Source organism: Macaca mulatta, chromosome 11 (assembly GCF_049350105.2).
Source record: "Macaca mulatta isolate MMU2019108-1 chromosome 11, T2T-MMU8v2.0, whole genome shotgun sequence".
Lineage (NCBI taxonomy): Eukaryota > Metazoa > Chordata > Mammalia > Primates > Cercopithecidae > Macaca > Macaca mulatta.
Window position 1 is genome coordinate 24967740 of NC_133416.1, and position 16431 is coordinate 24984170.

At 36.7% G+C, this 16431-nt stretch overlaps 1 long non-coding RNA gene and 1 pseudogene across 1 annotated transcript in view; one reads left to right on the plus strand and one right to left on the minus strand.

Moving 5' to 3' along the window:
- Window positions 1-214: 214 nt before the first annotated feature.
- Window positions 215-16431, minus strand: part of LOC144332807 (uncharacterized) — a 36473-nt gene continuing 20256 nt past the window's right edge. The window contains exons 3-4 of the long non-coding RNA XR_013400938.1: window positions 2040-2157; window positions 215-292 (exon numbers count right to left, since the gene is read on the minus strand). This is a non-coding gene — a long non-coding RNA (uncharacterized LOC144332807). The remainder of the gene's footprint in view (window positions 293-2039; window positions 2158-16431) is intronic.
- Window positions 7531-7709, plus strand: LOC114670810 (small integral membrane protein 30 pseudogene; annotated as a pseudogene).

Here is a 16431-nt window from a genome sequence, read left to right on the forward strand (position 1 = left end):
TTGTTCTCGTTATTTCATTTTTTAAAAGTTTAAGACGTTTATCTCATGTGACTAAAGGAAAATGTTTGATTTAGAGAGGGTAATAGTGGCTCCTACAGAGACCATAAAGCCACAGTTAATTATACACTAGTTCTAATATTGACATTTGATTTTAGTTACCTCTTTAGCTTCATTCATTACCATACCAAAAGGGTGTGTCTTCAGAGTTTGTATCCTTGGGAACTGCATGGTTGCTAGGTTAGCCAATAACAGTCCTAAGATTCACATACTGTTGTCCATGACTGTTACTAAGCTAAACAGAGCCAAAGAGAGGTAGAAGAACTCGTATGTTCTGAGAAAATTAGTAGCATTTCAATCTAATGCTCAACTTACATATGGAACACCACATTAATCCCTTGGAAGAATTCAGAAAGATCCAGAATGTTGTCACTGCTTTCAAATAAATTCCAACTCAAATTTTAGTTTATATACTTCAAATATAACCATAGGGGAGAGTATGAAAATGAGTGGTAAATATAACAGGAATTCAGAAGCAGAAAAACGTCTCTGTGGAGTGAGATGGCTGGTGAGATTTCAAGAGGAAAATAGAACTTGAGGTGGGAAATCAAGGGTGAGAACTATTCAGATAAGAAGGTGGCGCCGCACAGTGACTCATGCCTGTAATCCCAGCACTTTGGAAGGCTGAGGCGGGCAGATCACCAGGTCAAGAGATCAAGACTATCGTGTCCAACATGGTGAAACCCCACCTGTACTAAAAATACAAAAATTAGCTGGGAGTGATGGCGTGCACCTGTAGTCCCAGCTACTCAAGAGACAGAAACAGAAGAATCGCTTGAACCCAGGAGGCCCAGGTTGCAGTGGGCTAAGATTGCCTTACTGCACTCCAGCCTGGTGACACAGTGAGATTCCGTCTCAAAAAAATAAAATAAAATAAAAATAAAAAATAAAATAAAAAAAAACGGTAAAGGTAAAACAAAGTCAGGATTTAGGATGAGGAAGTCTGGCCATGGAACAGACAGTATAGGATTTGAATGCCTCTTGCTTTATTCACTTCTACTAACTCCAAATTACTATTTTTAAGTGCAAACAACACTATTTTACACATAGGTAATTTTCCTGAGATGTAGAGGTATGGCATACAGAGAATAATTTAGAGCTAAATTTCCATGAAATGAAAGGTAAAAGAGGGGAAAATCCAATGTGAGGTGAAAATTGTGCTTTGTTCTGGGGAAGGATAACATTTTTTTTCTCTTATAGAGACAGGGTCTGGCTTTGTTGTACAGGCTGGTCTTGAACTCCTGGGCTCAAGCAGTCTACCCTCCTCAGCCTCCCAAAGTACTAGTTTTACAGGCATGAGCCACCATGCCCAACCTCAACTAACTCTTTATGTGGAAAAGAGTACAAATATATTTATTATTTAACTCTTTATGTGGAAAAAAGTATAAATATATTTATTATTCTACTTGCTTCTGTATTTTATTATTTGAGTACCAAGGGTTGGGGTTACCAGTTCAGATAACACCTTTCTCTATATTAATCTTAGGAGACATGCTGCCTATCCCTACCACTGGCCCTTGGATGAATAAAGCCTACCTTCTCTAGCTCAGCAGTATTCTCTAATTTCACACCTCAGAGAAAGAGGGAGCAGAATATTCCCAGAGAAAATATTTAGGATTTTTTTCCCCTCCCAGAAGGCCCTGGGTTCCTTATGCAAATGTGCCAGTAGTCAGTCTCACATTCCCAGAATCACAGTGAGTGACTGATTGAATGGAGTCATAGAAGATATTTGCTATATCATCACTACAGGGCAAAGAACCCTGCTTGTCTTGCATTTGCATAAAAAATAGGGCCACTCTAGTGACTCTTCAACAAATAAATAATAGGCCGGATGCAGTGACTCATGCCTGTAATCCCAACACTTTGGAAGGCCAAGGTGGAAGGATTGCTGGAACTCGGGAGTTTGAAACCAGCCTGGGCAACATAGTGAGGCCCTGTCTCTACAAAAAAATTAAAAACTTTGTCGGTGTGGTGGTGCACGCCTGTGGTCTCAGCTACTCAGGAGGCTGAGGTGGGATGATCACTCGAACCCAGGAAATCGTGGCTGCAGTGGGCTATGATTGTGCCACTGCAGTCCAGCTTGGGCAATAGATTGAGACACTGCCAAAAAAAAAAAAAAAAAGGAAAATAATAATAAGCTTCTTTTAATCAATATTTTAAAATGTCTTACCCTGCTGTTTATATATATCCATGATACTGCCTTGGCACATAATAGACTAATCAAAACATGTTAATTCTTTTCCCTTCTCTCTTTAGTTACCACCATTCCTGGTATTGGTCCCAGTTCTTCTAAGAATATTTTTGATCCAAAAGCCGTTTTATCTTGAATCCTACATCGCGTATTTTCCATTTTTCCATTCGAATAAACCAACAAGAGAACAATCGAATGAAGAGAAAGGGTGTTTAAACCTAAATCCAAGACTGAGGTACAAGACCAAGAAAAGTGGGACAGAAGATGGAAAAGAGCAAGTGTAGAATCTTGGAAACAATTCAAAGGCACGTTGGATTCTTTGTTTGTAATAAGAAGTGCAAGTTGGTGTTACTTCTTAATGTCTAACGTTAAAATTTCTTGAATCTGATCTTTATCATATGCATAGTTTTTTCATCCTTGGATAGTTAGACTTTTTTTTATATGTCAGGAACTCATCTGTATTTTTTCATCTATATTTATTCTACATAAATCAATAAATCAAGATGTAATATAAAAACAACTTTGTTGACAGAAAACTTTAGTTTTAGAAACTTTATTTTTTAAAACAGCTCAAAATTGCCTTCATCATATTACTGATTTAAATATTATGGAGAATGTTAAGCACTCACAAAAGTGTTATAGAAAGACTAGCATAATGAACCCTCATACATGCACCACCCAGATTTTGTCATATGGGCTGGAATTTTGTCATATGGGCTTTAGCTACCCTTATTTTCTTTCTTTTTGTTGCTAAAGTATTTTAAAGTCCCTCCAGGACCTCATGGGACTTTATCCTACATACTTGTAATTCTACTGATTTTTAATTAAATTATTGATTAAGTAGTTAACAGAAAACAGGATATTACAGGAAGCATCTAGTGGGGTGCAAGGTCTAGCAATTAATCTTTTCTCATTTAATCAAAGACAGCAGCAGGCCTCTAGTAAAATCAATTATGTTTAGAAATTGAAATTTTTAAAAATTCAAAAACAAGGAAGCGTTTTAAGTATTCTTACAGCCCTCACTTCTGTCTTCCTTCCTCTTGACATATTCCCCATTAACAACTGGCTATTTCTCATCTCTTTTGCCCCTCAATGTAACCAGGATTTATGTAAATCATACGTCTTAACTCAGCAAGAAATTGGCAGGGTCCTAAGACGTAGTTCCAAATAAGTTTTATTTTCACGGTAAAATCCTGGCCCTTCTGTCTGGGAGACCTTTCTAGTCCTTTACATGTCAGCACCACCACTTATGCTAATGTTATAATTGTGTGTTTATCAGTATTTTAACATAATTTTTGTTAGTTTTGCCTGAAAAAGGAGACTAAGAAATAAAATGCCCAATGCTGATGCAGGTGTATATTATGGATATTTTCATGTATTTCTGATGGGAGTATATCTGTTTGAACCAAAACCAGTTTGACTATAAGACTTGAGTACCAAGTTTCAATATTTGGTATCTTAAATTTTGTTAACTGGTTTATAACTAAACAGGATAAAAAATTATTAATGTGGAGATGACCTTCCCTCTACCACAAGAGACAATGCTGACTTTGTGTGTTTCATTCCGGCGTCCACCTCCTTTCCCCCAGAGAAGACTCATCTTCTGCCAGGCTGTAGTGATGGACTTTTGATATGTAGAATTCAAAATTGGGAAGGGGTGAAGGCAGGGAGAGAAAAACTAAATTGATCTGGGATAATTTTTAAAAAATAACTGATAGAGGGGGATAGAGAGAAAGAAAGCAGCTGACAAAGGGGGAAAAGGGAATATTGGATTGTGGTTTATAAGTAAGAGGATCCAGAATAATGTGGGGTTGCAGAGAATTGAAAAGAAGAGGTAAATGTGGGAAATGTCACTGAGGTATATGAATGGAATTTATTCACAATTTTAGAAGAGAGCCAAGTAAATTTTACAAGTCCTTTAAAAAATGTTTTGCCTATGTATACTCAGGCTGGAGTTCAGTGATGTGATCAAAGCTCACTGCAGCTTCCAACTCCTGGGTTCAAGCAATCTTCCTGCCTTAGCCCCCTGCTGATACACATTCTTTGACAACATCCTTTTTCTGGCGGCGGGGAGACGGAGTCTTGCTCTCACCCTGTCGCCCAGGCTGGAGTGCAGAGAGGCAATCTTGGCTCACTGTAACCTTCGCCTCCCAGGGTCAGGTGATTCTCCTGCCTCAGCCTCCTGAGTAGCTGGGACTACAGGCACATGTCACCACGCCCAGCTAATTTTTTGTATTTTAGTAGAGACAGGCTTTCACCGTGTTGCCCAGGCTGGCCTTGAACTCCCAAGCTCAGGCAATCCACCCTCCCCGGCCTCCCAAAGTGTTAGGATTACAGGTGTGAGCCACTGCACCCAGCCGACAACATCTTTTTGATGGCAACATAACATTCTATCCATTGAATGTGCTGCAGTTAATGTACTATTCCTCTATAATTGGATTTATATTATTTCCAATTTTCTGCTATTTAAAAAATACACTGTGATGAATATGCTTATGCTCACAGCTTCTTACGATTTTTTTCACTAGGATAGATTCACAGAAGTAGAATTATGGTGCAGAAGTTATAAATGCTTTATTTTGTCAAATTATTGTTTGTTTAAATGTATCAATATACATAATCCTACCAAAAAGATATGACAATATCCATCATATATATCATCAACATTGACTATTTTGTATCTTAGGATCTTTTTACGTAATTTTAAAAAAAATTTTTGATATACTTACCAGATCATACATTGGATAAACCTTCCTATTCTCTTAGGAAAACAGTGACTCATCTTAAATTTACTTTCCATTTACTTCTTGAAAAAATCTTTAACGGATCACCCCTTATGTTTTTCCCAAACTCTCTCTCTTTTCTATCATCCTTCCTTTCTGCCTATCTTCCCGCTTTACCTTCCTGCTTTATTTCTTTCCTTTCATTTTTGGTAAAGCTGTTTCGTATTTGTTTTGGAATAAATTTAAAAAGAACAAAAACAAGCTCTACCCTGATAATGATAATCTTGAGCACTTTTAGCAATGCAAAGAGAACTCATTGACTCACAAAGTCTCCCTGTCCCATTTCATGTATCTTATTTGTGCCTGGCAGCAATACAAAAATAAGATCCAATCTGTTCTGTACAAAATGCCCTTCAAATATCTGAAGATAGCTGCCTAAGTAGTCTCTTCTCTATGCTAAAGTGTCACAGTGATTTTAACCTTTCCACAAGCAACAGCATTTTTGAATGCTTCACTAACCTGCTCAGGTTTCTCTGGACGCACTCTTAACTTTCTCAGAGCAGCAGGATTTCAGCTGTGGCATTATATATCATTCATACAACTACAACTGAAAATAATTGTCTATTGTGGAGGCAATGCCCTTTAGGAATGGATTCACACAATTACCTAATATTGCTCAGTTTTAGTAAGCAGTTTTTCTCTCCTTGAAGAGAACTATATACTGAATCATGGTTTTCTTTCATAGAGTGGTTGTGAAAATTAATGATATTTAGGCCAGGTGCAGTGGCTCATGCCTGTAATTCCAGCACTTTGGGAGGCTGAGGCAGGCGGATCACCTAAGGTCAAGAGTTCCAGACCAGCCTGGCCAACATGGTGAAACCCCGTCTCTACTCAAAATACAAAAAAAAAAAAAAAAAAAAAATTAGCTAGGCACGGTGGTGCATGCCAAGTAATTCCAGCTACTCAGGAGGCTGAGGTAGGAGAATCGCTTGAACCCAGGAGGCAGAGGTTGCAGTGAGCCGAGACTGTGCCACTGCACTCCAGCCTAGGCAACAAGGGTGAAACTCCACCTTGAAAAAATAAAAAATAAAAAAGAAAGAAAGAAAGAAAATTAATGATATTTATAAAGTATCTAAAACACTGGCTGGCATAATGTTCAATAAATGTTAATTATATATTAGTAACTAATTTTTTTTTTTGGCAGTTATCTGAGTATCTGTGTGCCACTTGGTCTATGGATATAGACTAAGAAGAATAGAAGGATGGAATTGAAATGAAATAATAACCAAAAAAAAATGAGAAGTATTGCAATGTCAAACCAGGTGGACCTCTCTGAGGGTAAGGGGTTGGCCTTGTCTTTCTTCCATGAATGGAATGTTGGCTCCCATATTTTTAGAAAAAGAAATAAATATTTTTTAAGGGTATATTTCTTAGTTATTATTTCTCTCCTTGATAAATGGAGGCAATATTTTAAAAATCTCAACAGCACCACTGGTGGGAAAAACCAACTGGGATGCTGTTTAACAAAAAGTGGAAAGAGAGGAGACCAAGGGTTGGACATTGTTGTTTTGCCACTGAGGGCCCCAAGCTCTCCTAGGCCTTTTGATCATATCAAGTAGGATATTCTAGAATCGGCCAGCAGCTGGGGCTCTGGAAGTCAGAGATCAGAGCCAGGCAAGGCTCTGGGCTCCCAAACCTGAGCCTTTCCTCTTAGCCGCAGCCTCCCACCAAGGGCCAGCCCCAGACATCTTTCCCACCTGACCTGCTCTCCATACAGAATTCCTAAAGGGTTACTGGCCAGGAGGCACAGATATAGGTTAGATTTGCTGGTTGTATTTCTCCACACCCTCATTAAAAGTCTTATTCTGTTGTATTTATTTTAGTGGCATTATAAATTAATAACAGGCTGGGCACAGTGGCTCGCGCCTGTAATCCCAGCACTTTGGGAGGCTGAGGCGGGTGAATCACTTGAGGCCAGGAGTTTGAGACCAGCTTGACCAACATGGTGAAACCTTGTCTCCTCTAAAAACACAAAAATTAGCCAGACATGGTGGTGCATGTTTGTGGTCCCAGCTACTCAAGAAGCCTGAGGCAAGAGAATAACTTTAACCCAGGAGGCAGAGGTTGCAGTGAGCCGAGATCACACCACCACCCTCCAGCCTGGGTGACAGAGTGAGACCCTGTCTCAAAAACATTTTTAAAAATTAATAACAATTGTATAAACATTTTATTTGAACCCAATTCAGTGGAACTATTACTTTTCTTGATCGAGATGTTTCTTTTAGTGCAACCTAAGGATTTGTTTTAAATTAGAATCATTACTAAATAACAGAAATGACATTTTTCTGTGCTCTTATCATCTGTGTGTAGATAAGATAGTTATGCATCAAAAGGAACGAAAATGCTTTGATTCCTGTAATGACTGCTTCCTGCAAAGCAGCCTCATGAGGAACCTCTTAGTCTCAGCATCTGGAGCTCCAGAAAAGGAAAATTTCAAGTCAGATAGAATTCTATGTATATCATTTCTTTGGAACCTTCAGCCCTCAAGATTTCAACAGCATGACCTCAGTTTCAACATAGTTGTCCTTCGTTCTCAGGTCACTGTTTTGATGCTGCCTGTTGTTGAAGCAGAAGAAGCCAGTGATGTAATCGCTCTCTTGTTAGGTGTGGTTCTCAGCATTACAGGCATTTGTGCTTACTTGCAGGTATTTGCACTAGAAAGATATGGACACATGTGACTTTGAAGGGCCTACTGAATCAAACCTCAGCCTGAAAACCTTTGTACTATTGAGGCTAAACCTGAGCTTTGGTGTCTAAAAGTTTTCAAGAATCAGTAAATAGGGGAGTTTTACATTCTTCATTGTTTCTATGAAATGGGAACAAACAGATATATGTATATATACGGAAAAAGGAAAGTTTTCTTTACAACAAATTATGCACTGAAAAATTCAGCCTATGATTTGTATTTGCTGGTCAGAAAGGTGGTCAAAGAAGTAAGATGGCTGAAATTTTCATAATAGTTCATAGTTTTAAAATTTCAAAGCACATAAAATAGAAAGAAGGAAGTTCTTGCCCAGAAGTCTAGGAAATCACCACTGTTCACCTGTAATCACTGCCTCCTGAATCGTTGCAGTCTTTTCTCCATATTTTTATTAGAATTTTGTTTTGTTATCTCCCAAGTTGATATTGTATTTAGATATCAAATAGTCAGCCAAAAAGGGGAACTTTTTATCTCTGGGGGAAAATAAACATTTAGAAAAATGCATTCAGTGTATCTAATAATGAAATGCAGAAAAGATTTAAAGACATTGGCATGGAAAAGAGATTTAATGTTAAAAAAACCTTTATATTAACTGAGTAACATCCTCCTGATAAGAAGTAGTATATTAAATATAAACCCATTATGTTGCTGAAAAAAAAGAAAATCCTTTAATTACAGTTCAGTTTAAGTACTGTTTAAGACAATTAGTTCAGGTTCTTTTTTGGTAGATTAATTTATGTGCTAGGAAACAAAAGATGAACAAGACAGACGTAGATGTCTAGATTGTGGCTAAACTGAGTTTTCACTTAGAACTACTTCTGAAAATATTTCATCTTCATCTGAAAAATTTTATCTTTATATCAGACTTTTTTTTTTTTTTTTTTTTTTTGAGACAGAGTCTTGCTCTGTTGCCTAGGCTGGAGTGCAGTGGTGAGATCTCAGCTCACTGCAACCTCCACCTCCCTGGTTCAAGCAATTATCCTGCCTTAGCCTCCTAAGCATGTGCCTGGAATTACAGGCACATGCCACCATGCCTGGCTAATTTTTTTGTATTTTTAGTAAAGACGGGGCTTCACCATGTTGGCCAGACTGGTCTTGAACCCCTGAACTCAGGCAATCCATCCCCCTCAGCTTCCCCAAGTGCTGGGATTACAGGCGTGAGCCACTGCACCCGGCCTTATATTGGACACTTTACTCAAGTCTACAGATACGAAAATACCTGTAGTGAGGCTTGTAAAACTAGGATAGTAGCCAAATTAATACCAATGTCACTTTAGTTTAGAATTTAAAAGGTATACCATTCCATATAAGAATATAAATAAAACAATATTAAGTTTACTTTTTAAATAGAATCTTTTAAAAAATTAATCACTGCATTACTGTATTTACCTCTTAGAATATTTCCTTGCACGCATTTGAGTATGTGCTGAGTAGAAAATTCCATTGTTTTGAGAAAGAATGCACAAAGGCTTGCAAAGTTGAAATGAGGGCTTTATAACTCTGTCTGCACCACATTTGAAGTTAAAAGAGAAACACACCAAGCGAAAAATTTGAGGTAGTATCTCAGTGAATTAAGACAGCTCACACACAGTAGAGTATCTATTTTAATAACAGCATACAAGTGTGAAAGATTTCCCTGTTGCAAAAACATTTATTAGTCTATTTAGTTATTTCAGAATCATCCTGCACTTTGCTTAGTAAGACAAACAGTTAATGAGTTACTTGAGGAAGTTAAACACTCGCGTAGAATTGCAAGCCATAGGTCATATTCCACTATCCAGCTCACTATCATGTTACTGGGAAATTAAGATCTCTTAGAACTGTTCTTTGACTTCATAGTAATAAATGCATCACAGCCTGAAGTAAACAGAGTGATCTTTAAAAAGCCAACAGTTCAGATGTTTTTCATAATTTTTAATATCTATGTTAGAGTTGGCAATTTGGTGAGCAATAAAGTCAATTATCAGCTCTGCCAGTAAATCTCCTGTAACCTTATGAGAAAAGGTCATACTAAACAAGTACATTGAGCACCTCATGCTCATGAACATCAATGACTTTCCCAAAATATTCTAGTTATTCAAAACTTAATTTCAACTCTAATGATGAGAAATACAGCCATGCCTCACATAACAATGTTTGGTCAGTGACAGATTGCATATATGATAGTGGTCCCATAAGATTATTATTCCTTTTAAAAATTATACCTTTTTCATATTTAGATGCACAAATACTTGCCATGGTGTCATAATTGCCTACATATCCAATACAAAAACATGCTATTCAGGTTTGTAGCCTGGGAGCATTAGGCTATACCGTATAGCCTAGGTGTATGGTAGGATAGACTATGGAGGTTTGTGTCTATGATGTTTGCACAGTTATGAAATCACCTAACAGTGGATTTCTCAGACTGTATCCCATTGTAAAGCAACGCATGACTCTATATATGACTGACTTATTAAATAACTCAGTCACTTATGAACTGCCTACTATGCGTCAGGCATTATACCAGGTAGGGAATACAAAAATAAGATATTTTCTTATTTTTGAAGGACACATATCTAGTTATGGAAAAAAAAAACCAGATAATTAAAATACAATGTGATATAGAAGTATATTATTTATAACATTCCTAGAGGTGGCATTTGTACTGGTCTGGAAATACAAGTAGAAGTTTTTGTCAGGCAGTAAACGGAAGGAAGGACATCCTTCAGATATCCTACTGTCTTTGTTATAAATTATTAAGCACAATTCACAAGTGGTATTTCTAGCCAGATAAAATTTAATGAAAATATAACAATTTTATTACACTATGTATTTATTATACTGTTATTAATATTAATATCAAGTGATTTACATGTAGTGTAAATTATTTTCTTAAGTATCATATGTCATAAGTAACATTAATTCTTCCTTGGTTTTAAGGTTCTTTTTTTTTTGAGACGGAGTCTCGCTGTGTCTCCCAGGCTGATCTCAGTGATCTCGGCTCACTGCAAGCTCCGCCTCCCGGGTTCACGCCATTCTCCCGCCTCAGCCTCCCAAGTAGCTGAGACTACAGGCGCCCGCCACCACGCCCGGCTAGTTTTTTGTATTTTTAGTAGAGACGGGGTTTCACCATGTTAGCCAGGATAGTCTCGATCTCCTGACCTCGTGATCCGCCCGCCTCGGCCTCCCAAAGTGCTGGGATTACAGGCTTGAGCCACCGCGCCCGGCCGGTTTTAAGGTTCTTAAACTCTTTAATGGCTCTAAAAGTTTTCCAGATGTGATCAAGTACACTCAGGTGGTACGACCATGGACTTCAAAAGTTTTTAAAAGTCTTTCTGCCGTCAAAATATGCATAACAAGTTTAACAAGCGATTTTTCTGCCTTAGGGTATAAAGGTAGAACTTTTTTCTAAATGACTTCAATTCTGTTTTATCAAATCCCCCTGACTCATGTCTTAATGATACCTCAGGAAAATCCCATAGATTTTCAGTCATATTCAGTTATTCAAAATTCAGCCTAGTTTGACCTGCTTTTTTTTCCCCTCTGAGTCAGAGTTTTGCTCTTGTTGCCCAGGCTGGAGTGCAGTGGCGCGATCTCGACTCACTGCAATCTCCGCCTCCCAGGTTCAAGCGATTCTCCTGCCTCAGCCTCCCGAGTAGCTGGGATTACAGAAGCCCACCACCATGCCCAGCTAATTTTTTGTATTTTTTGTAGAGACGAGGTTTCAGTATGTTGGCCAGGCTGGTTTTGAACGGTGCCTAGTTTTACCTACTTCTGTGCACAAGTGTCCCTTCCCCATCAATGTTAGCCAGCTTGTTGTCCAAGGGACTTGAAACAGGAAGGGAAACTCCTTCCTTCACTCCTAGTTAGAGCTCTTGACAGATAAGTATGGTAGAGTCTCCTTCAGCCCAGGTATAATGAACGATAGACTATGAACTTCATTATTTGTTTATGGGAAGTCAGTGAATCCATTAAGCCTTTTATCTACTGTTATCAACCAAGGCTTTCAGTGATGTAGGTCTTGTGTGAACTCAGAATATAACATTTCACAGTTTGTAGTATGTGGTAGCTGCTTTATAACCATACAGTACTGTTCATTCAAGAAAGATTTATTACTTTTTGTCAGACACTGTGTGATGTAAGTCAAATGATAACACACGTACACACACAAATAGATTTCATTTGCATGCATCACATTTTAAAAGTGAAAACATGGTGCTAGTTAGTGAAAACAAAATATTTTATTTTTAATGATGTAAAATTAATTTAAGTGATCTAAGCCTCTAAATATCTCAAGGTCCCCACTGGTATTAAGAGTTCAGATTGACATAAACTGACCAGTACTATTAATAAAAGGAAATGTGTACTGAGTAGGTACTCTGCTTTTGTGTTAAGTGATTTATACATTGTATTTAATCTAGTTAATAATCTGATGAGCTAGTTAGTAGAATTATTCATATTTTACAATGTGAAAACTGAGTGTGAGTGGTTATTACACCAGCTTAACTTTACCTACCTGCTACGCAAGCCTTGAACTTCCATTCAGAAGCCAGCTGAGCAGGCCCAGTTGGCTAACTGGATCCATGCTGTTTGTGTAGATAACAATTCTCTACAGTTAAAAATTGGTTAAAAGGGTAAATTTCATGTTATGTGCTTTTTAACCACAATATAAATAAATAAATAAACAAATAAATAAATAAATGTTGTATGACAATAATATGTAGCCAACAAAATTATGCTGTGAATTTTAATCACATGAAAAAATGTATATAATGTGAATGATAAAAAAGCATTATACAAAACCTGATATACAATATGATAAAAATGATGTAAGATACACATGTATATAAAATTATATATAAGTAAATCCATAAATTCATAAGTATTTTATGGTTGTATGTTATATATAGCAAATAAATATATATATATGCATATATACATATATAGATATGTTTTTCTTTTTTGAGAAGGAGACTTGCTCTGTTGCCCAATCTGGAGTGCAGTGGCACAATCCCAGCACACTGCAACTTCCATCTCCTGTATCCAAGTGATTCTCCTGCCTCAGCCTCCCAAGTATCTGGGATTATAGGCATGTGCCACCACAGCCAAGTAAATAAATATTTTGAAAAAAATAGTTCAAACCTTAATATTCGTGGTCATTAGTTTTCACATATTGATTATCTGACTTTTTTTCTCTCAACTTCTTTATATCTAAACGCATTTTAAACAATGATGCTAGCCTTATGCTGATTTTTGTGGTCTTGAAAGGAGTTAGGAAGTGAATATCCAGTTTCTTTAACATTCCAAGAAGCTTTCCAGGAAGCCCATTTCAATCTCACCTCATGGGGATCCCTGAACATAAATAGAAAGGATTCAAAGCATACTACTACAGAAAAATCATGAAACCACAAAGTAAGACAGCAAGAGAGGAAGAAAGAAATACTGTCTCTACAAACAACCAGAAAATAAATTATCAAATGGCATTAGTAAGCTGTTATCTATCAATAATTACTTTGAATGTTGCCATGGTCTGAATGTGCCACCTGAAGTTCATGTGCTGGTAACTTGACCTCCAATGTGGAGGTGTTGGGAGGTGCAGGCCTATGGGGAGGTGTTTGGGTCATAGGGCTCTATCCTAATGAATGAATTAATGCCATTGTCACAGGAGTAAGTTCCTTATAAAAGGATGAGTTTGGCATCCTCTTGCTCTTTCTATCATCTATGTGATGCCTTCTACTGTGTTAGGTTGAAAGTAGGCCTTTATCAGATGCTGATCCCTTGATCTTGGACTTCCCAGCCTCCAGAACCATGAGCCAATACAATTCTGTTCATTATAAATTACACAGTCTGTGGTATTCTGTTATAGCAGTGCAAAATAAACTAAGACAAATGTAAGTGGATTACATTCTCCAATAAAAGACAGAGTAGTTGAATGGATTTAAAAAAATAGGACCCAACTATATACTGCCTGGAAGAGACTCACTTCACTTTTCAGGACACAAATAGACTGACAGTAAAGAGATGGAAAAAGATATTCCATGCAAATGGAAACCAAAAGACAACAGGGGTAGCTATATTTGTATCAAATAAAACAGACTTTAAATTTTAAAAAAACTATAAAAAGAGACAAAGAAGGTCATTATATATAATAAAGGGGCTAATTCATCAAGAGAATATAATAATTGTAAATCTATATGCACCCAACATTGGAGCCCCTAAATATATAAAGCAAACATTTAAAAACCTGAAGGAAGAGATGGATTGCAATATAATAATTGCAATAGGGGCCTTCAAGTCATACTATCGATAATGAACAGATCATCTACATAAAAAATTAATAAGGAAACACTGGACTTGCCCTACACTTTAGATCAAATAGACCTAACAGACATATACAGAGCATTTCATCCAACAGCAACAGAATACACAGTCTTCTCAAGAACACATGTAACATTCTCTAGGATAAATTATATGTTAGGCCACAAAACAAGTCTGAGCAAATTTAAGAGGATTGAAACATATCAATTAACTTCTCTGACCATGATGGTATGAAACTAAAAATCAATAACAGGAGAAGTTTTGAAAATTCATAAATATGTGGAAATTAAATAACATGCTCCTGAACAAGAAATGGGTCAAAGAAGAAATCAAATGGGAAATTAAAAATTATCTTGAGTTAAATGAAAATGGAAACATAATACACCAAAACTTATAGGATGTAGCAAAAGCAATTCTAAGAGGGAAATTTATAGCAATAAATGCCTATATCAAAAAAGAGAAAGGTCTCAAATAAACAATCTAATGTTATACTACAAGGAAGTAGAAAAACAAGAACAAACTGAGTCCAAGGTGAGCAGAAGGAAAGAAATAACAATGATTAAAGGGGAAATAAATAAAATAGAGACTAGGAAAAAAATAGAAAAATATAAAAAATACTAAGAGTTGGCTTATTAAAAACATAAAATTGATAAACATGTAGCTATAGTAAGAAAAAAAGAGAAGAAAACTCAAAATCAGAAATGAAAGAAGAGACATGACAACTAATACCACAGAAATAAAAATAATCATAAGAGATTACTTTGAACAACTATATGCCAACAAACTGGATAATCTATAAGAAATGGATAGATTCCTAGACATATACAACTTACCAAGAGTGAATCTTGAAGAAATAGAAAATCTGAATTGAACAATAATGAGGAGATTGAATCAGTAATAAAAAGTTTCCCATCAAAGAAAAGCCCAGGACTACAATAAAGTTTCAGAATACAAAATCAATGTACAAAAATCTGTAGCATTTTTATGTACCATTAATGTTAAAACTGAGAGCCAAATTGAGAATGCAATCCCATTTACAATAGCTACACAAAACAATACCTAGGAATACATCTAACCAAATAAGTGGAAGATCTCTACAAGGAGAACTATGAAACACTGCTAAACAAAATCATAGGTGACACAAAGGGAAAAACATTCCATGCTCATGGATTGAAAGAATCAGTATTGTTAAAGTGGCCATACTGCTCAAAGCAATCTATAGATTTAATGCCATTGCTATCAAACTATCAATATCATTTTTCACAGACATATAAAAACTATTCTGAAATGTAAATGGAACCAAAAAAAGCCCAATACCTGAAGCAATCCTAAGTAAAAAGAACACAGATGGAGGCATCATATTACCTGACTTCAAACTATATGATAAGGCTACAGTCACCAAAACATCATACCAAACCAGACACATAGACCAATGAAACAGCATAGAGAACCCAGAAATAAAGCTGCACACTACAGCCATATAATCTTTCACAAAATTGACAAAAATAAGCACTGGGGAAATGACACCCTATTTAATAAATGGTGCTGGGATAGCTGGCTAGCCATATGCAGAACAAAACTAGACCCCTATCTTTCAACATATATATATAAATTAACTCAGTGTGGATTAAAGACTTATATTTTGTTCTGTTTTGTTTGTTTTTTGAGACAGAGAGTCACTCTGTCATCCAGACTGGAGTGCAGTGCCAGGTTTATAGCTCACTGCAGCCTTCACCTCCTTGGGCTCGGGTGATCCTCCTGCCTCAGCCTCCCATGTAGCTGGCAGATGCCACCAGGCCCAGCTAATATTTTAATTTTTTGTAGAGACAGAGTTTCGCCACAGTGCCCACGCTGGTCTTGAACTCCTGGGCTGAAGTGATCCACCCAAATCCCAAAATGCTGGGATTACAAGGGTGAGCCACTGCACCAGGCTTATATTAAAAATTTAAATGTAAGACCTCAAACTATAAGAATTGTAGAAGAAAATCTAGGAAACAACATTCTAGACATTGGTCTTTGGAAAGAATTTATGACTAGGACCTCAAAAGCAATTGCAACAAAAACAAAAATTGATAAGTGGGACCTAATTAAACCAAAGAGCTTCTACATAGCTAAAGAGACTAACAATAAAGTAAACAGACAACCTACAGAATGGGAGAAAACATTCACAAACTATGCATCCACGTAGGTCTAATAGTCAGAATCTATAAGGAACTTAAACAATTGAACAAGCAAAAAACCAAATGACCTCATCAAAAAACAGGCAAAAGTCATGAACAAATATTTCTCAAAGAAGGTACACAAGTGTCCAAAAACAAGTCATACATCTGATAAGGGATTAACACCCAATATGTATAAGGGATTCAGAAAATTCATTAAGAAGAAAACAAATAACCTGA